The following is an 18,851-nucleotide window of genomic DNA, read 5'->3' as shown; positions in this document are numbered from 1 at the left end:
AGCTCGGTGGCTGCCTCTGGCAGAGGTGGTGCCAAGGGCAGGCAACTGGCTTGCAGCCTGGTCATCGTTCTGGGCAGCAGAGACCAGTCTGCCCCAAGCCCTGCGCTATCAGGGCCCCAGCTCAGAAACTTCCTGTTTAACAGGCCTAACTCAGAGCAGCTAGAGAAAGGAAACTGTTACAGAATTTCTGCCCTCCTCCCTAAAAAAATTACGGGGAGTTTTGGGTTTTTTTTTTTGTTTTGGTTTTTTTTTGGTACTCATACACAAAGCTCTGCTTGAAAAAGTCTTGTGTGAGACAAAACTCACCTGTGCTGTGGGAAGATGGTGGTTACTGTTGGTGAGGGGTAACGAAGACGGCACAGGGGGCTTTGGGGAGCTGGTGTGGTCCCCTGTCTCCACCAGGATGCTGGTGATGTGAGTGTGCTGTTTGTGAAAAGTCTTCAAGCACTGCTCTTAATAATACATGCACTTTCCTGTATGTATGTTAGGAGTTCAGATGAAAATCTGAAAATAAAAATCTGTGATGGATAACTTTTAGGACTTCTCCCATCCACCTAAGTGGCTTTAGAAGTCAAACTTTGCTAATAAAAGAATAAACCCTATCCCCTCACTGCTTAAAAATTCTGACCTATTTAAAGTGTATGTGAAATAGAAAACCTTTTTAAAATGCTGATACTATCATTTCAGCTTTTACCCACCAAGTCCTTTATGCTTGGGAAAGAATATACTGTAGGCAATTTTGCTACAACTAATATCCACTCCTCAGAAAGTGATCCAGAAGGGCACAGGGAAACGACAAAGCTCATTTTCACTCTCCGACTCATTTTAAGACAGGCTATTGTTGGAGGCTCCTTCCACAGACCCACGTCCCATTTGCGTCCTTTCTCGCTCCTATGCTATCTGAGCCTTGTGGCCTGAGGAATCTCATCCTTACTTTTTTCACATCTTCCTCTATTTTTCTCTTTCTCTTTTATTTCCCCGCACGGAATTTCTCCTTATTCCTGCTGCTGCTGTCCACCACAAGAATGGACTCTGATACCTTTCCCTGGTATCACTGGTGTCCGCAGATGAGTGTCACCTCACCCTCCATTTCTCTCTGCATTTCTGAATGGAGTGGAAGGCTTGTGTCAGGCCAGGCCTTCAAAGGAAAGAGCTGTTTCGTTAGTTTCCTATTCCAAGCGCTCCTCTGTCCTACCATTTGGGACACTCAGTCGGCTTATTTACTGAGGTTTATTTTGGAAGAGAAATAGTTGGGATGGGGGTGGGGAAGGGAAGTTTTGAGGACAAAAAAATTGTCATTTGGTTTCAAAAGGGTTATGAATAATGGAGGGCTATGGTCGCTTTGCAAATGAAGATCTGAATGTTCTACTGCTACAAATGATTCTGCATTTTGCTGCTTTTAAAAACATAAAAAGGCCTTTCTAACTATATTGGACATAGGAACACATTATGTAAAGAAAGTGTTCTGCTCACCCAGGACCCAGTTTAACTCTTCCCACGTCTGGTTAAGGACTTGCAAGTCCAGGATGCCAGCAGGACCAGAGAATTTGTTCACTCACCTAACGTTCACTGGAAATGCCCGGCTGAATCCCCACATGGGCAGGATTTTAAGGAGCACGAGGCACAGGCTAGTTTCCAGGAAAGCAGAATGGAGCGCTCAGCCTCCTATTTTAAGAGAAGCGTTTTCATGCAGACCCAGAGAAGCTATCTGAAAGGGCTCGGGATATGTTCTTGCCTTTTCCATTCCCAAGCTCCCTTTCTGCTCTGTGGTGGCATCCCCATACCGAGTCCCCAGGCTGAACTGAGTCTCCACTGCTTTGGCCCTGATCAGCCTGGCTGTCCAGACTGCAACTCCTCCCCCGGCAGGTGGGGTGACCAACTTGTCCCAGTTTGCCCAGGACTGCCGGGTTTTAAAGCTGAAAGTCCCATGTCCCAGGAACCCCCTCAATCCCAGGCCAACCAGAACAGTTGGTCACCTTGGTGGCAGGCCACCAGCCAAACTCCTCTCTACCAGCTGGGCCCAGTCAAAGCCTGAACCAGCAGGATTACCCATGTCCCCCAGTGCTTACAAATTCTGACCTATTTAAAGCATATGAACTTGGAAAGTGTATTTAAAGCTGCTGACTGAAGGTGCTCCTTGCTGTTGACTGTGTCTGTCAGGTCTCCCTTCTTCCCCCATTTTCTGGTTCATTCACTCTTTTCATCATATTCCCTTCAGAACTGGGTGCTCATATGATTACGTGGGCCAGGGCCAAGGTTTTCTGACCACTCGCCTATATCTGGGCCGCCCCATCCCTGGCTACAAAGGGAGGGTGGGAGCCAGGTACCCAAACTCCCCCCGCTCCTGGCCCATCAAGGGGCCTAAACGAGAGAAACCAGGCTGTTGTCACAATTTACTCTACCAGCCATTGCCAAGTCTCACAGAGTCAGCCTCCTAGATGCTTCTGGAATCCCGCCACTTGCTTCCCCATTCACAGCCACCATGCCGCTTCAGCTCAAGGTCAAGGCCATTGGTCTCCCTGGATTTCTGCAAAGGAGCCTTTTTGGTCTACCTTCCCTCCCGCCCCAGTTCATTCTCCACTAGGGAGAAAAACAAAACATGTAAAGTAAATAATGTCACTGGCTTCTGTGAAACTGCTTAGGATAAAGTCCAAGTTCTTTACCAAGGCTTACAAGACCCATTATGATCCGGACCCCGCCCACCTTTTCTGCTCGTCGTCCGTAACCTGCCCTTCTGCCGCCTCAGTTTCCTCATCTGCAAATGAAAACAGCTGTTTCTAAATATTACTGTGCAGTTTAAGTGAGAGCATGTAAATTAAATTCCTGTCCAGATGCTGTCCTGTCAGCTCCATCATGGGTTTGGAGAACTTGGAATCTCCACCGCACCCACAGAAGTGGAAAAAGGAATGGAGCACTTGGCACTGGCCATCCCAGAGAGGGGGGAAAGCAACAGATCTGAAGGAAGGGAAGAAGCTTTCCATACAGTCGGGGGATTAAGAGCTTTGTGTTCCAAGCGTCCGAGATGGAGCTGAGAGTGGGTCCAGTTGAATAGAGGAAGGTGGGATGAGTGGTGGTGATTAAAAACAAGAGGGAAGTACTGAAAGCACAACAATTTGACATTTCACCACCGATTAACGGGAACAGACCCCTGTAAATAAGAGAAATGAGGCTTTGAGTTCATGCCTTTGAAGACTTGCTTTCGGAAACGGACAAACGGGGAAAGTTGCCTAGCTGTAATTTTTTTTAATTAAACATATTATCAGCATCTAAGTACTACGGAGCATACTGCCAGGAGCCACGGAGGGTTGGTTGTCCTAGATGGTGATTAAAATGAACTTTAGGAAGTGCTGCCCGGCTCAAGAGAATGAATGCTGGTTTGAGACCAAGCCACAAAAAAAAAAAAAAAAAAAAAAAAGACACATGATTCCTGCTCTCAAAACACAAAACAAAACAAAGAGGGGGAAACAGAGAAAGAAAAGAAAAAAAGCTCAGGTTCTGTGGGAGAAAATATGGATATGTGTACACTTAGGAAAAAAATGATTTTTTTATTCTACAAATATTCATAAGAAGAACAGCCTAGCAGCTACTTCTTTACATGTGTATTTATTTTTAACAAGAACAACATTCTCAGCACCGATGAAAGCTAGATCAAGAATTAAGGTGGCCAGGGCTTCCCCGGTGGCACAGTGGTTAAGAATTCGCCTGCCAATGCATAGGACACGGGTTCGAGCCCTGGGCCGGGAAGATCCCACATGCTGCGGAGCAACTAAGCCCGTGCGCCACAACTACTGAGCCTGCGCTCTAGAGCCCGCGAGACACAGCTACCGAGCCTGCGCTCTAGAGCCCACGAGACACAACTACTGAGCCCGCGCTCCACAACAAGAGAAGCCACCGCAGTGAGAAGGAGCCTGTGCACCACAACGAAGAGCAGCCCCAGCTCTCGGCAACTAGAGAAAGCCCGCGTGCATCAGTGAAGACCCAATGCAGCCAAAAATAAATAAATAAATAAATTTATATTTAAAAAAAAAAGAATCAAGGTGGCCAACACGACAGCACCCTTTCCAGGGACCTCTCTTGGCCCCCTGGCCATTCCCACCACTTCACCTCCAATCCTGCCCCAGGGCATTTGTCCTTTGCCCTCCAAAATGGACAAAGACCTTAATTAGGGTGAAGATACAAGGATGGGGGACTCAGCTTTGTCACCTGTCTGCCTTACCTGCTTCACTTTTTTTTTTTTCTTTCCTGTTTAAGTTTTCTGCCACCGTTTAATTGCAGAGAACAGCAGCTCGGCCAGTAAATGGGCCTCTCCGACCAGGCCTGCCCTACGTGGTTAGGCAATTCCTAGAGATTATACTTCTTCCTTCCCCCTGCCAGGCTTTCCAGCCCCTCCCAAGGAGCCCCTAGTTAAAATGAAGGCACTCCAGAACAGCTGACAAGGGAGTGACCCAAGCTAACAGTGGTACAAGTAAAGTTGGGACTGACAGAGGGCCAGGTCCTCAGGACAGGAGCAGGAAGGCGGATTCTCCCAGCTGATGTGAGCCAGCAACCACTGCTCCTTGCGGGACCGGGAGGTAACAGCTAAGCCCCAGGCCACACCACTTTAAGAAGCAGGAATTAGTCCTTAAGCCCCGATAGATAATGTTCATCCAAAGATCCTAGCACCAGCAGCCCCGGAGCACCTGGGAACTTGTCAGAAATGCAAATTCTTGGGCCCCACTCCAGGCCTGCACGGGGAGCGGGTCCTAGGAATCTGTGTTTTAACAAGCCCTCCAGATGATTCTAATGCACGCTAAAGCTTGAGAACCACTGGTCTACGGGCCTCCAAGAAAGGGAGGAGCTGTGCCGGGCTGGGAGGGAGGAAGAGAGGCGCAAAGCGGCTGGGTGTTACAGGAGAGGTGCACGTAAGCGAGAGCAGAGGGGCAGAATGGCACAGGGAAGCAGGCACGCTCTAGAGCTGCGCTGTCCAGTATGGTAGCCACTAGCCACAAGTGGTAATTTACATTTAAAACAGAAAGACAAATATTGCATGATCTCACTTAAATGTAGAATATTTTGAAAAAAACCACAAAACCACATTTATAGTAACATAGAGTAGAATGGTGGTTACCAGAGGCTGGGATGTGAGGGAAAAGGGGAGACTGAAAAAGAAAGAAAGAAAAAAGAAAATAGAAGGATGGTTGCCAGGGGTTGTTGGGAGGAGGGTGAATAGCGAGTTAGTGTTTAATGAGGACAGAGACTCAGGGTTCTGGAGATGGATGGTAGTTATTGCTGCACAATAGTATGGATGTAGTTAACACCACTGAACTGTACAGTTAAAAATGGTTAAGAAAAAGATTAAAAAGTCAGGCCTCAGCCACACCAGTCACATTTCTAGTGCTCAATAGCGACTTACGGCTAGTGGCTACCATATCGGACAGCGTAGGACATGTCCATCATCGCAGAAAGTTCTATTGAACCACACTGTAGAGAATCCCAGTTCCACCTCCTTTGAGCTGTGTGACCTTGTGTAAGTTACTAACCGTCTCTGAGCCCCCGATTCCTCCTTTATGAAATAAAGCTCATAACATCCACCTACCTCATATGGCCGCTATGGAGCTGGAACTAAAATAATAAATGTAAATCGCCTGGTACAACTGTCCAGGCTATAGCAGGAGCTTGATAAATAATAGGTAATACTCTTGCTACTATGATTTTATAAGCAACCATCAGAGACATTTTCTAATAGAATGGACAATCTGCATTGGCTAAGATGGACTCCTTTCACTACGTTTTGACTGCAAATTTCGAAGCTTGTGGGAGTGGCTCTGTTTTCAGCAGGACAAGCCAGCAGTGCCATCCTGAAGCAATACCCATTTGCTGGCAGGTCAAAAAATGGGGCATTCTAATCCAGAAGCAGCACTGAAGAAGACTTGTAGGAAGGCTACAATTCTTGAAGTCGGAGAGCCTCATTTTGTGTGGAGATTTTTCCTTTTTCCTTTTAAACCACTAATGTCACAATCCATGGAAAGGGGCCATTACATTAGACTCAAGGCTTCAGTGTTCTTCATCTAGAAAGATGCCCGAGAGATCTTGTAACCTTCTTGCAAACCTCCCCCCATAAAGAAAGCAAACAAAACACAGCCGAGATATCATCAAAAAGTCTACAAATAATAAAAGCTGGAGAGGGTGTGGAGAAAAGGGAACCCTCCTACACTGTTGGTGGGAATGTAAATTGATACAGCCACTATGGAGAACAGTATGGAGGTTCCTCAAAAAACTAAAAAGAGAATTACCATATGACTCAGTAATCCCATTCCTGGGCACATACTCAGACAAAACTATAATTTGAAAACATACATGCACCCCTGTGTTCACAGCAGCACTACTGCCAATAGCCAGGACATGAAAACAGCCTAAATGTCCATCGACAGATGAACGGATAAAGATGTGTCATGCATACACACACACACACATGCACGCACGCGCACACACACACACACACACATATATATATATATAAAATGGAATACTACTCAGCCATAAAAAAGAATGAAATAATGCCATTTGCAGCAACATGGATGGACCCAGAGATTATCACACTAAGTGAAGTAAGCCAGAGAAAAACAGGTATCATAAGGTATCACTTATATGTGGAATCTAAAAAAATGATACAAGGAGCTTATTTGCAAAACAGAAATAGACTCCCAGACATAGGAAACAAACTTATGATTACCAAAGCGGAAAGGGGGAGGAGGGATAAATTAGGAGTTTGGGATGAACAGATACATACTACTGTATATAAAACAGATAAACAACAAGGCCGTACCGTATAGCACAGGGAACTATATTCAATATCTTGTAATTATCTATAATGGAAAAGAATCTGAAAAAGAATATATATATACAACTGAATCACTTTGCTGTACACCTGAAACTAACACAACATTGTAAATCAACTATCCTTCAATAAAACACACACACACACACACACACACACACACACACACACAGCGAAGAGCAACTGTACAACCCGGAAACATCCTCTGTGCTGAAGAGCAGTCATGAGGGAGAGAATGGGCTGGGAAAATGGGAATAGTACTTCATATGGGGTTTTATTCTAATTAGGAAATAGGGAGTCACTGAATGTTCTTGAGCTAGAGTGACAAAGTTAGAGGGTTGCTTTAGCGAGAGGAAGAGCAGCTGGGGGAGCAAGACAGGAGTGGGGCAGAGTAGTAAGGAGACTGAGGATCCTGCCAGGTGAGCCATGCTGAGGCCTGTGCTCCCGACAGCGGTGGGCAGGGCTGAGGAGAGGAGGACGGTGGGTCGAGCCTATGTGAACTGGCAGCAGAGTTGACATGGGGAGCCAGGGATAAAGGGTCCAGGCTCCCGGCATTGAGGCTGCATGCTCAGACATCATGTCCAAGAGGCCAGTTTTCCCCTTCAAACTCCTTTGGAGGGACTTCCCTGGCAGTCCAGTGGTTAGGACTTTGCGCTTCCACTGCAGGGAGCCCGGGTTCGATCCCTGGTCATGGAACTAAAATCCTGCAAGCGGCGCAGTGTGGCCAAAAAAAAAAAAAAAAATGAAAAACAACTCCTCTGGAGAAGCATTTCCATTCTTCACATGGACTCTGGACAAAGCCAGCTCTGTGGGTAATGGGTCAGAAGAGTCAGGTAAGGGACTGGCAGCAGGACCCTTGCTCAGGTTGGGTTCTCTGGCTTAGAAATCATAACAAAGCCTCCCTTTCCTGATCTACTCAGGCCTCCTGGGTGAATCCCAGACTTTCTAATGTTCTGGATGAGTAACATTAAAAAAAAAGGAGGCTCCAACATGAGTTGGACAACTTCCGACTTTGTCAAAAAAAGATGTTAAACTACAAATGTCATCATTCATAAAAGAGACTTTAACACTAAGAAAAGTGGGAAAGGCCATTTTAGAATAAAGGGAAGCTCTGTAAAATGGAAAAGGTTTAGCTTTAAAAAAGAGACTGAGTACATTTTCACTCTTCTTCCATTTAACTGTGCATGGGTAGAAATTTTGTCCCACATGGCGTGGTAGTCCTCAAGCCCGGTCTGTAGGGATCACGGGTTTATGTGACTTTCCAAAACGGTTCCCTGTGCAGTTTGGGCTGTAAGAATCAGGCTTGATGACCCCAAACCCAACTGCCCAGCTCCTAAGAGCAGAAACAAGGCTTAAGGTTTCTGGCGCGGGTGTGTCTGACATGGAAAGGCCAGGCAGAATCAGCCTCTTCTAGCCTTCTTAAAATGCAAGTAAGCCACAAAGGATCCTAGAACAAATATTGATATTTTCACATTCAATAATTTCATATTTAGTCTAGCGGGTTAGTGATTTCTTTTTTTCACAAAAGGAAATTGCAGCCAGAGCTAATTGCTCAATCTGAAATGTATCTGGACATTGTTTAGATGTTGGAAAGGAAACGGTAACACTGCAGAGTTTTAGCAAAGAGGAGGGCATTATTTGAGAAAAAATGCAAATGTAAATTAATAGAAAATGCAGTCCTGAATGGTTTTCAAAGCTTCAATGTACACAGTGGAAATAGCGCCTCTATTTTGAGCTTTCCTTGACATTTTTCTTATTTTTAAATGCAAAAGGAAATTCATCGGCACAGGCTCAATCCATCCCCATCCATTGATTTGTTGGCCAATCAACGGCCACTGTAATCTGAAAAAAATAACACCAGTTTCTCTGAACCTTTCCAAGAGAGGCTGTGTTCAGCTAAGCTTAATAAAGAGAAAAACAGCAAGGACCATCTGGAAAACACTCTTCCGGAGTCGCGAAAGATAGTGGCAGCCTTTGCCCAACCTGCTATAAATAAGTGTCTCAGGAAAAAAAAAAACACCCGATTTTCAAATCTGTTTCTACTTAATACAGCTGCAATAGAGTTTATTTAGCTTTTCCCTATAGCAGGAAGACTGTTTGCATTTTTATGACAAGGGTCTAAATGTTTTTCACAGCCATTTCCATTGCCATTATTTTGAGGAACAACATACCACTCGGACCTGTCTGTTGGCTTCTGCAGCACACAGTGGTGGCCCCAGTGGGCTCTGCACCACAAAACTGGCCTCCAAAGCCCAGATTTATGATCCTGCTTCCTCTCCCACTGTTGCAGCCATCACCCAAATCCTACCCTGCAAGGGCTGGGCAATTCAGAATGACCAAGAGTCACGTGCTGCATATCAATTATTTATCTGCCTGGACCCAGCACTCGGTGGATGTCTGCCAGCGCATTGCCTCTTCCTTCACGCTGACAAGGAAGAGTCAAACTACTCTTCGAGGGAGGCTAGAACTCACCACTGAGGGTCTAACTGCTGGCTTGGCCAACCCCTCCATGCACACCTTTCCATCTTTCCTCACTGGCTACGCCTGCAAAGGAATCCCTCTACAATCGACACTTGGAACTCCTTCGGACACTCTTTAGAAAAGGTCGGCCTGCCTTGGATGGCTGCAAAATGAAGTGGCCCCCAGTGATGTCTGCACTGAGCACCTGGCCATACCCTTGAGCACCCGCCAACACCCATCCCCCTCCAACGACTGTCAGGGCAGCCTTGGTCCTGGGACACTGTCCTGTGGAACGAGCAATCCACCTCTCTGTTCTCTCTCTGTCCCCCAAACGCCCATCCCATTTCCACGGATGGGCAGGGAATGGTTCAACCCCATGACACCTTCCCCGTGAAGGCGTGACCACCCCCCTTCTAGCCTTTCCAGGGACCACCAGTAAGAAGATGGCCGAGGGCTCAACCAGCGGCAGCATTCCATCTGTTACTGTTGACTGCAGGCATTACCAGGACCGAGCTGGCTGAAGGAGCCCTGCTGCCGTTCTCTTTCCCAAGCAGAACTGCTGCAGGGAAATAAATGTGTGTAAGAGGGGGGAAAACCGGAAGGGGTGGTGAGGCCCACCTGAATTTGAACGTCCAATAATTTTGAAAAATTCTCCATCTCCTCACCATTGACTTTCTCTCTCAACAGTGCTGGAAAACACACAAATGAGTGGTGGGTAAAGCGCTGCTACGATCTGAAATGAGTCTATTACAGTGTTATGAGCAGAGCTCTCCCAAGTACACTAAAGGGCTAAATTAATTGGCTCAGGCTTAAGATGCTACAGGAGAAATGACAGTGGGGGGAGGGGGTGGGGTAGAGGAAGATGCCTGGTGGCTTTGAAGGCATGCCTGGAATCAGGTGCGTATGAAAAAGAAATTGGGGAGAAATAAACCTGTTCTCTTCATGAAGAAACAGAGAAGCTGTTAGTTGTTACAATGTGCCCCCCAATTACCTATGACTTATTTGATCACCTGACTTAAAAAGAAATCTCTGGGGCTTCCCCGGTGACGCAGTGGTTGAGAGTCCGCCTGCCGATGCAGGGGACGCGGGTTCATGCCCCGGTCCGGGAAGATCCCACATGCCGCGGAGCGGCTGGGCCCGTGAGCCGTGGCCGCTGAGCCTGCGCATCCGGAGCCTGTGCTCCGCAACGGGAGAGGCCACAGCAGTGAGAGGCCCACGTACCGCAAAAAAAAAAAAAAATCTCTGTATAATCTCTTATACAATCTCATAGACCCTTCCACCCTCTTTAAAATTAAATCAGGCACATGACCCACTTCCAACTGTTAATTAATCACCCCCATGAATTGTACATGTAATTCAGAGGGGGAAATTGTGTCTTTTATTATTTCAAACTGAAAATTTCCAAAAGCCACAAATTACCTATTAAATCTTGGTCTAGACCAGTGGTTCTCAACCAGGGTCCATTTTGCCCCAGAGGGGACATCTGGCAAGATCTGGAGACATTTTTGGCTGCCACAACTGGGGTGGGGAGGGGGGCAACACTTCTGGCATCTGGTGGGTGGAGGCCAGGGATACTGCTAAACAGCCTACAGGGCACACGGCAGCCCCGCAGCAGAGTGACCTGGCCTAAAATGTCAACAGGGCCAAGGTGGAGAAACCATGCTCTAGATAAAGGCAAATACGCTTGGCCTTCGATATTTGTATCTTTGGCAGTCATCAAAGGAGGAAAATCCCATTTTCCTTGAAATCTAAGGTTGGCTTACATATATGTTTACTAAGGACATATTTACTCCTTTCCAAATAAATGAAACAGGTTCTCAATCTGAATCTGGGAACATTAAAGAAATACTGTGATGATGGTGGAGCTAGGCAGGGTGCATTTTAAATGCATATTTCATCAGTCTAAATGGATGGAAATTAATATCTCATAAAATAAAATGATTATCTAGTTACATTCCATACAAAACCAAAATCAATACACTGCATCTTACTTAACCTGCAATTAGTGTTTTAAAGAACTAAACCAAGGAAATGCCATTCTTTCCCATTTCTTGCTAGCTGGGTACACATTTCTGAGCATGAGGCATTAAAAAGCAAACAAGCAGACAAAGCCCCCCTTTTTTTTAAGCAGATTTTTCCAGAGCATAAAAAGCTTTCTGAATCATTCTATTTTATTTACTATAGATTCAATCATTCTTTAGTGAACAAAACATGCAGCCCATTCTGTTGGTTATGCCTGCACGGCTTTCCAAATACCCTCAAAACTGGGATGATGAATCACACACTTTGTGGCCCCACTGTGTGTGTGTGTGTGTGCGTGTGCGCGTGTGTGTGTGTGCACGCGCGTGTGTGTGTGAGGTGGGTGTGGGAGTCCTTCAGTCAATTGTTTCCATAAAGTCTTAAGAGCAGGTGCTGAGATTCTCTAAAATTCCTTTAGTTCTAGAACATTCTGTGTGGCTGTGTGGTGTCCCCAGCATGAGGATGGGCTTCGGGCAGGAAAAAAAGCGTGTTCCTAGAGTTGGCCTAGAGCTTCCAGGCTAAAACCGTGGAGGGAAGAATGGCTGACAGCTATAGCATTTCGACCCTTCCAGGCCACCGTTCCTTTCCGTGAATTATAAGGCCAAAGTAGGCAAACACACAAAGGCAAAAATAACAGCAATGACAAAAACGCCAAAGCATACCCAGCCTTGGCTGCCAGTGAGGCCCAATTCCGCTGCTGAGAAAGAACAGTTGCTACAGTGCAGCTGGAGGAGCTTTTCCAGGGAACTGGTAATACCCTGGCTGTTAATGAATTATTTTTCGCCAGAATGTCGGATTCTTCCTGTGCTCCAGTAAACAGTCTGCTTCTGCCATGGGAAACAAAACCAGCTCCTTCCGAGGAGCTCCAGGAGGTCAGCCAAGGGTCCCCTGTGGGGGCAGCCCCCTCAGGAGCCAGAGCCACAGGCGCCTGACCTATAAATCACCGAAGCCCCAAGTTCATTATTCCAGCTCTTTCTGTTTCCTCGGGCCATGCCCAGGGCCCAGGGTAGGGCCCAGGAAGACCGCAGTGCCTGCTGTGAGCCTTCCCCCGCCCTCCTGAGCTGCCCCTTGCTCAGGGCTCCTCATCGGTGGTACCACATGTGTGTAAAACTGGCCTTCCTGGTGTTCATCCTGTCTCTCTCGCAGAAACTGCATTTATTCCCTTGCTCTTGTTTTCATCAAGCTGTCAGGAAATGACTATGTGCGTCCCCCTCTTTTCCTTTCTCATCTTTAAGACTGGCCCCAGACCCAAATAACCCACGCTCAGCACAAGGCTGCCTACTGGGGACACTGTTCTCCAAACACACATCCCCGGGAAGGATATTATTAGAGCAGGTGTCAAGGAAATCAGTCGCTCAGGAGGGAGACAGCTCTCCAGGGGGCAAGGACACTGGCCTGGGCTGGAGGAAAGGACGGCCAGCCCTGCCCACCCCACCCCTGTCTTGCTCTCTCATCTCCATTCAGTTTCAGGAGCCCACGTTCCTCACGGAAGGTGACTGAGCAAACACGCAAAATGGCACCTTAGCTACTGATAATCAAAGTCGCCTGATGCCAGACTGTTGTGGCTCTTGAGTCAGTCCCATGCCTCCCACCTGCCACGGGGATGGAGGGCGTTTATGCCCCCCAAAACTTCTGGAGGTGCTATGAGGCTGAAGGCACAGGCTGGTAGAGCAGAGCTGCCTAATAGAAATACGTATGCAATTTTAAACTTTCTAGTGGGCCCGTTAAAAAGATTAAAAGGAACAGGTGACATTAATTTTAACGCTAGCTTATTTAACAAATATATTCAAAATATTATCATTTTAACATGTCATCAATATACAAATTATTAATGAGCTATTTTGCATTCCTTCTTTGTACTAAGTCTTGGAAATCCTGTGCGTATGTTATCGTCATAGCATACCCTGCTTTGGACTAGCCACCTTTCCACCTGCTGAAAAGCCACATGAGACTAGTGGCCACTATACGGGATGGTGCAGGTATAGTATATTTCCGTCATCATAGAAAGTTCTATTAGACAGTGCTGGGCTGAAAGACCAAAAAAGCTGTGGAAAGAACAGTGACGTGTGAGAGCAGGATGGGCGATAAGAATTACAGCAGAAATGGGAACTGCAAGGATTGGGATGTTCTAGGAGCCCAGCCCTACCTCTAAGCGGAGATTAAAATGGGCTCTTACGAAAGGCCCAGGGCCCATGCCGACATGGTGCGGGGCTGCGGGCTGCCCAAGGCCGGCGAGTACAATCATTACTTAAGGCATCTGCTGCTTGAGCAGCCTGTATCTTAGCTCTTCGGATCTCTTTAAGGCAGGGGCTGGGACAGAAGATCACCAAAGTCACGTATGTTCTTTCAATAACAATTCTGGGTTTGCAATCTAATTTGGTGAAGCAGATACAGAAACATGATCCAATTACGTGCGCCTGCGTCTGCGCGTGCATGTGTGTTCCTATGAGTGTTCTTGGCTGGAGAGAGAAGGAGGGTCATGTGCGAAATCCAGAAGTACTAACGTGGCCGCCCAAATCACCTCCTCAGCAGCTGCCGTCAGAACACAGCAGAGCGGCAGCCTTGAAAGGCTCATCAGAAATCGCGAGCCACAAAGGAGACGCCTTGAGTCTGGTAAAAATGAGATGATGGGCATCCGGGCAGACGGTCAGGTGGGAGGGAGAAGCGGCAATCAGAGGCATTCTCCAGAGACAAGCGCTGCCAACTCTGCAGCAAGGATGTCACCCTGATCCCCAAATCAAGCTTAATTCAGGGTCCCACGCAGGCTTTTGTGCACGGGAGAGCGCAATTAGCCATCTTTCCCCTTCCTCAAGAGCCTCATTCTCTGAGGTCCCCCTCACATTCTGATCATGGAGGCAGCAGAGTCAGAAACACCTCATATGTGGATTCAAATCCTGGCTCTCCCAGTGGCCCCAGAATTTCTAGGGGGTTAAAGGCCACCATCTGGTTGGAAGGGGGCTAAAAGACTTGCTTTGATGGTGCAGTTGCGGAGCAAGAACCCACCTTATCTTTATTTAGAGTTTATTTATTTGAGACGGTTAAGAGTCAGAAATACCTTACCTACCCTCTGGGCCCACCATAGACCTCGGGCTAATTACTTAATCTGTCTCATCCTCAGTTTCCTCGTGTATAAGGTGGGAACGCTAACGCTCATCTCACATGGGCTCGTCGGCTTGGAACTACCCAGGGCTAGAACTGCAGCATGACACCAGGCGCTCCGAGACCCCAACCAAACACAAATCTCTGGATTTCTCCCTGCTGGTCTCCCTTGATAATAACTTACAGCTCCCTCCCACCACCATTCACTCCATCAGTTCCATCATTTAGTCACTCAACGCTCATTCATTAAGCAACGGTTGGGTGTTGGGAATTCCAAGACGAAAAGGCACAGTCTTTGCATCTGAAATAGTTAAGGGCTATTTGGGGTCTATCTACTTGGCACATAAGCATGTACCCTGGGTGGCTGGGCTGCCTCACTGGTGCCCCCCTCCCCCAGTTAGGTACTATATTTGGTAGGGGCTGAGGACTCCGGTCTCCGGGAGAAATAAATAAGAGACTTGGGGGAAGGGTAGAGGAACATGTTGCCCCTTTAAGTCATAACCACCGAAGTCTGGAATCAGACACTCAACTGGAAATTTCTCTGAGCCTCAGATTCCTTATCTGTAAAATAATGCCTCTGTTACATCATGGTTTCCCACATGTAAAGTGTCTGGCAGACAGAGGGCAACAACAAATGTTAATTTCCTTCTTGACTTATTTCCCTCCACTACCCTCCTTCCCTGAATCTAAGGTTACAGGAGGAGCCAGAGAATAGACACTTGCTATTTTCTTCCTGTACATTCAGAGCACACTGTGTGTGGATGTCTGCACACACAGAATACCTCCACTCTGGGTCAGATGGTTCTGGGAAGACCAGTCCTATCTAGTTTTCAGGTCATTATAGCTAGGGCTATATTGGTCTTCTGGTGCTATAGCGCTTCCAGCAACACCTCGTCACACACCTTCCAGCCTTTTTCTTTCTTTCTTTTCTTATTTTTTTCCATTTCAGGGGTCCTGTCTTGGTGGCTCTGTTTTCTGGCTACAAGACATTTATTCATTTATTTTACAGTTCTTGACCAGAATGCCCATCAACCGAGTTCTCATATTGGCAATTGGCATCACCTGGAAAGCTGTTTTCTCATTTGTTCCTGAGACGGGCAGATTTTCCTGGGCCAAAACTCACCTGTGGAGGTCTGGGGCTTCTTTGCATGATAAAGGACCTCTCTGGCGGGCCGAATGGTACCATGGGCTGGTGCCAAAGCAGCCAGTACCCCAAGATCCAGTCTGACTTGGCTCGTGGTGCCTGGCCACCTTGTCGACGTCTCTAGTGGGCATCTGTCAGAATGAGGCGGAAGCGCCCATTCACAGGATATTGTGTGTGGGGTGGGGGGTAGGTGGCTTCTCTGGGCTTCCAAGGGGCAGAGAAATCGGGATGCTACCGGGCTTATAGCCTTCCAGCCACCCCGCCTTCAGAAAGTAGCACAGCTCCCTGTGTTCCCCTTTGAGAAGAAAACACCGAGGACAAAACAGTGGGTAGGGACATGATGCTGCTCGGGTGAGCAGCTCCCATTCACTAGGCGCCCCACTGCCCTCCTCCCATGCTGCCACCCCTCTACTGGAACAAAGGCATATCACAACACATTTTCAAAGTTATCAAAAGTCTCTTGGTCAATCAACAAACGATTCTGATGACGCAAAAGGAGGAAGAGAGACGTCTAGAAAACGGTGGGAGATTCCTTGGGAAAAGCACACAAAACCTTGCCCGATGCACGCAAGGCTAAGAATTGTTTTCTCCCTGCTGGCTGCTTTTCTCTCTGTTCTAAAGAGCAGCTTCCAAGAATCAGCTAAATAAAGGGCTCGCACTAGAGGATGAGAGATAATGCTAAACCAACAAAAACAAAGACCCAAATGAAACAGAGCCAGCCTGAGAATCCGCGGTTATCAAAACTTTGTTTGGCCGTATCTATTTATCATCGCTGCACACCCGGGCTCTGCGGAATATCATTCTGTTGATGTCACTTATCCTCAGCAAAATATTTACACATCCTTAAAAACGCCAGATGAGGGGGGCCGCCCCCGCACTGCCGCGAGCGGCCCCTCAAGCCCCGTCGCCGAGTTCTGGGTAGACCGTGAGGTGGCTAACGACGGTGGGTGGCTCCAGCGGGCACAGGTAAAAGCTGCTGACAGTTCCGGCAACGCGGCCACGCAGGCGCTGCGCCCTGCCCTGCCCACCTCTCCCCTACCTGACTCTGTAAGAAGCAGCCACATCCCCGATACGGTGTCAGCGTCTCCTCCTCCTCCCCCTGCCTTTCTCATTGATTAAGTTCTCAAACCATTGTTAAAGCCGGGTTGCTTTTCCCTGGAAAACTGGGCTGAATTCATTAAGCTTCCCCCATCACAAAAGGAATATTCATAAAAGTTTGGCAGGCAGAGAGGGAAGCTGACTGCGTGCCTTGGGGTGGGTGACAATTCGCTCCTCCACAGCCACCTTCTTCTTCCGTGCCCCATCCCTCTCTGCATCCATCCGTCGTGCCCCAAACCCACTCCAGGGACTTCTGACAGGGAAAAACAAAGCAGCAGCTGTTTGGCAACATTTCTACCCCCTCGCCGGCAACTGTGGTGGGATGCCATTTCCCCACCCAGGCGGAGCTTATCCTGAACAATAGTCGGGCTTTAAACGGCAAACAAGCAAACACACAGAGCATAACCCCAACCCCGAAAAAGCCAACGCGGAGGAAGGCAAGAACTCCCTCCGCAGCAAAAGGCACCGCTGAAACGCACGCAAAAATGCAGCGAGAAGGCTGCTCGGTGCCTAACATGGCAGAAAGCCCGAGCTGGTGCGGCCACCCCGGGTCTGGGCATTGGGGGGCACGAAGGCTCGCGGGGCGCCGACGCACACTCACCCAGCTCCGGAAGGATGCGGGGCTGGCCGAGCGTCACAAAGACGAGCCCAGTGAGATCTGGCAAAACCCAACTTTCCACCCTGCTCGCCAGGGCCGCCAGATACGTCAACAGAATCCATCTTTCGAAGGGCCTGGAAGGCGCCGGGTTTTCCGGGCCAGGGCAGAGCGGCAGAGCCGAAGGCGGCCCGGCTGCGATGCCCGGGCGCGGAGTCCGCCGCGCGCCGCCCTCTGCGCCCGGTGCCAGCGCCGGTGGCGGCCCGAAACCCACTTCGGGGCCCCCGCCCCGCCGCCCGGCGCCGCCTCCCCGGCCGGCCCCAGCCCCGCCAGCCAGTGCGCGGCGCCGGGAGCAGGAGCGGGGCCCGGGGACGCCGCGCGGGTGGCGGCCTCGGCTCGCGTCCCCGCCCCCGCCCGGCCCTCCCCGCTGGCCCCGGCCTCCGGGCGCCGTCCTGCCTCCGGGAGCAGGCCCCTCCCCGGGCGCCGGGCCCCGCCAGGCGCGCCCAGCCCGGCGCGCCCCCTGCGTCCCGGTGGCAGGTCCGCGCGGGGAGGGCACGGGGGGGGGGTACCCCGGCCCGCACGGGGGCGTCGCGGCCGCTACCTTGCAATCGCGGCCGCCGCCTCCAGGAAGCCAAGGGGTGGTCGCGGGTGCGGGAACTCTCCGGTCTGGCCTCGCCGCCGGCCGCCTGAAGGGGGTGCGCAGCGGTGGGAGCTGCCGTCGCCGCTGTCACCGAGCTGCTGTCGCCGCCGCTGCTGCCGGTCGTGCGTGAGCGTGTGTGCGCCTGTGTCCAGACGAGTGTGTCTGCGTGCGGCGCCCGGCCTTTACTATATACACCGAGGGGTGGGAGGAGGCGGGGAAGGGGAGGGCTTGGGGGAGGTGGCGGAGGAGGGGGAGCAGGAGGGGGGCGAAAGGGTACCCGAGGAGGCGGCGGCGGAGGAGGGACAGGTGATCTCGCCCACGGGGAGGGCGTGGCTGTCGGAGGCGCGGGGTGGCGGGTGGAAGGGGTGCCGGGGCGCGGGGGGCGGGGCCGACGCCGGGGAGAGCCGGCGGAGCGGGGACCCTGCTGCCTCCCGGCGGGCTGGGGACCATTTCAGACCCCAGGATGCAGAGGAGAGAGAACATAGCCCAGGAGGGAGGAAGTGGCTGGTGGATGGAGGCCGGAGAGGTGGTGAGGGCCCAGCGACCACCTCCTAAAATGCCAATTGTGATACAGGTCGGAGATCCTTCTCACAAGGGGTGAGATTATTAAAGACAAAATTAGCCTACAGACATAATCTCATTTCCGCATACTTGCCTTTAAGGTGATTCATCTGTTAATGTTAACATTTATTAAGCACCCAGTGTTTGCCAGACACTGGGCTAAGAACTGGCGTTACAGAGATGATGACTATGTGGTCGCTAACCAGTAAATAAATCATAGGTGTCAGTAGCAGTATTGATCATTTTAAAACAAAGTAAAAAACCTAAATCCTATAAATGTTTTAAGAGGGCAAAGGAAGCAACTCCACTGGTTTAATTAATCCCGAAAGGTGAAAAGATTTTTTTTCTGGTAATCAAAACAGGATGCAGACATTTGAGAGAGAAGGGCAGAGAAGAAATTACTTGAATCAGAGCTGAG

General features: G+C 49.3%; 1 protein-coding gene across 2 annotated transcripts in view; it reads right to left on the bottom strand.

Annotated features, from left to right (window-relative positions):
* RAI2 (retinoic acid induced 2) overlaps window positions 1–18,033 on the bottom strand; it is a 60,326-nt gene extending 42,293 nt beyond the window's left edge. Inside the window, exon 1 of one of the 2 annotated variants that reach the window (XM_073798766.1) lies at window positions 17,834–18,033. The gene's annotated coding sequence lies outside the window, so the exon portion shown is untranslated. Of the gene's footprint in view, window positions 1–17,238; window positions 17,641–17,833 lie in introns of those variants that run through there. The other variant, XM_033849782.2, reaches the window with a different exon arrangement.
* Between the last annotated feature and the right edge of the window lie 818 nt (window positions 18,034–18,851).

The sequence above is a fragment of the Tursiops truncatus genome, chromosome X (assembly GCF_011762595.2).
Source record: "Tursiops truncatus isolate mTurTru1 chromosome X, mTurTru1.mat.Y, whole genome shotgun sequence".
Lineage (NCBI taxonomy): Eukaryota > Metazoa > Chordata > Mammalia > Artiodactyla > Delphinidae > Tursiops > Tursiops truncatus.
Note: the sequence above shows the minus strand (reverse complement) of the source record. Positions and strands in the feature narration are given on the sequence as shown.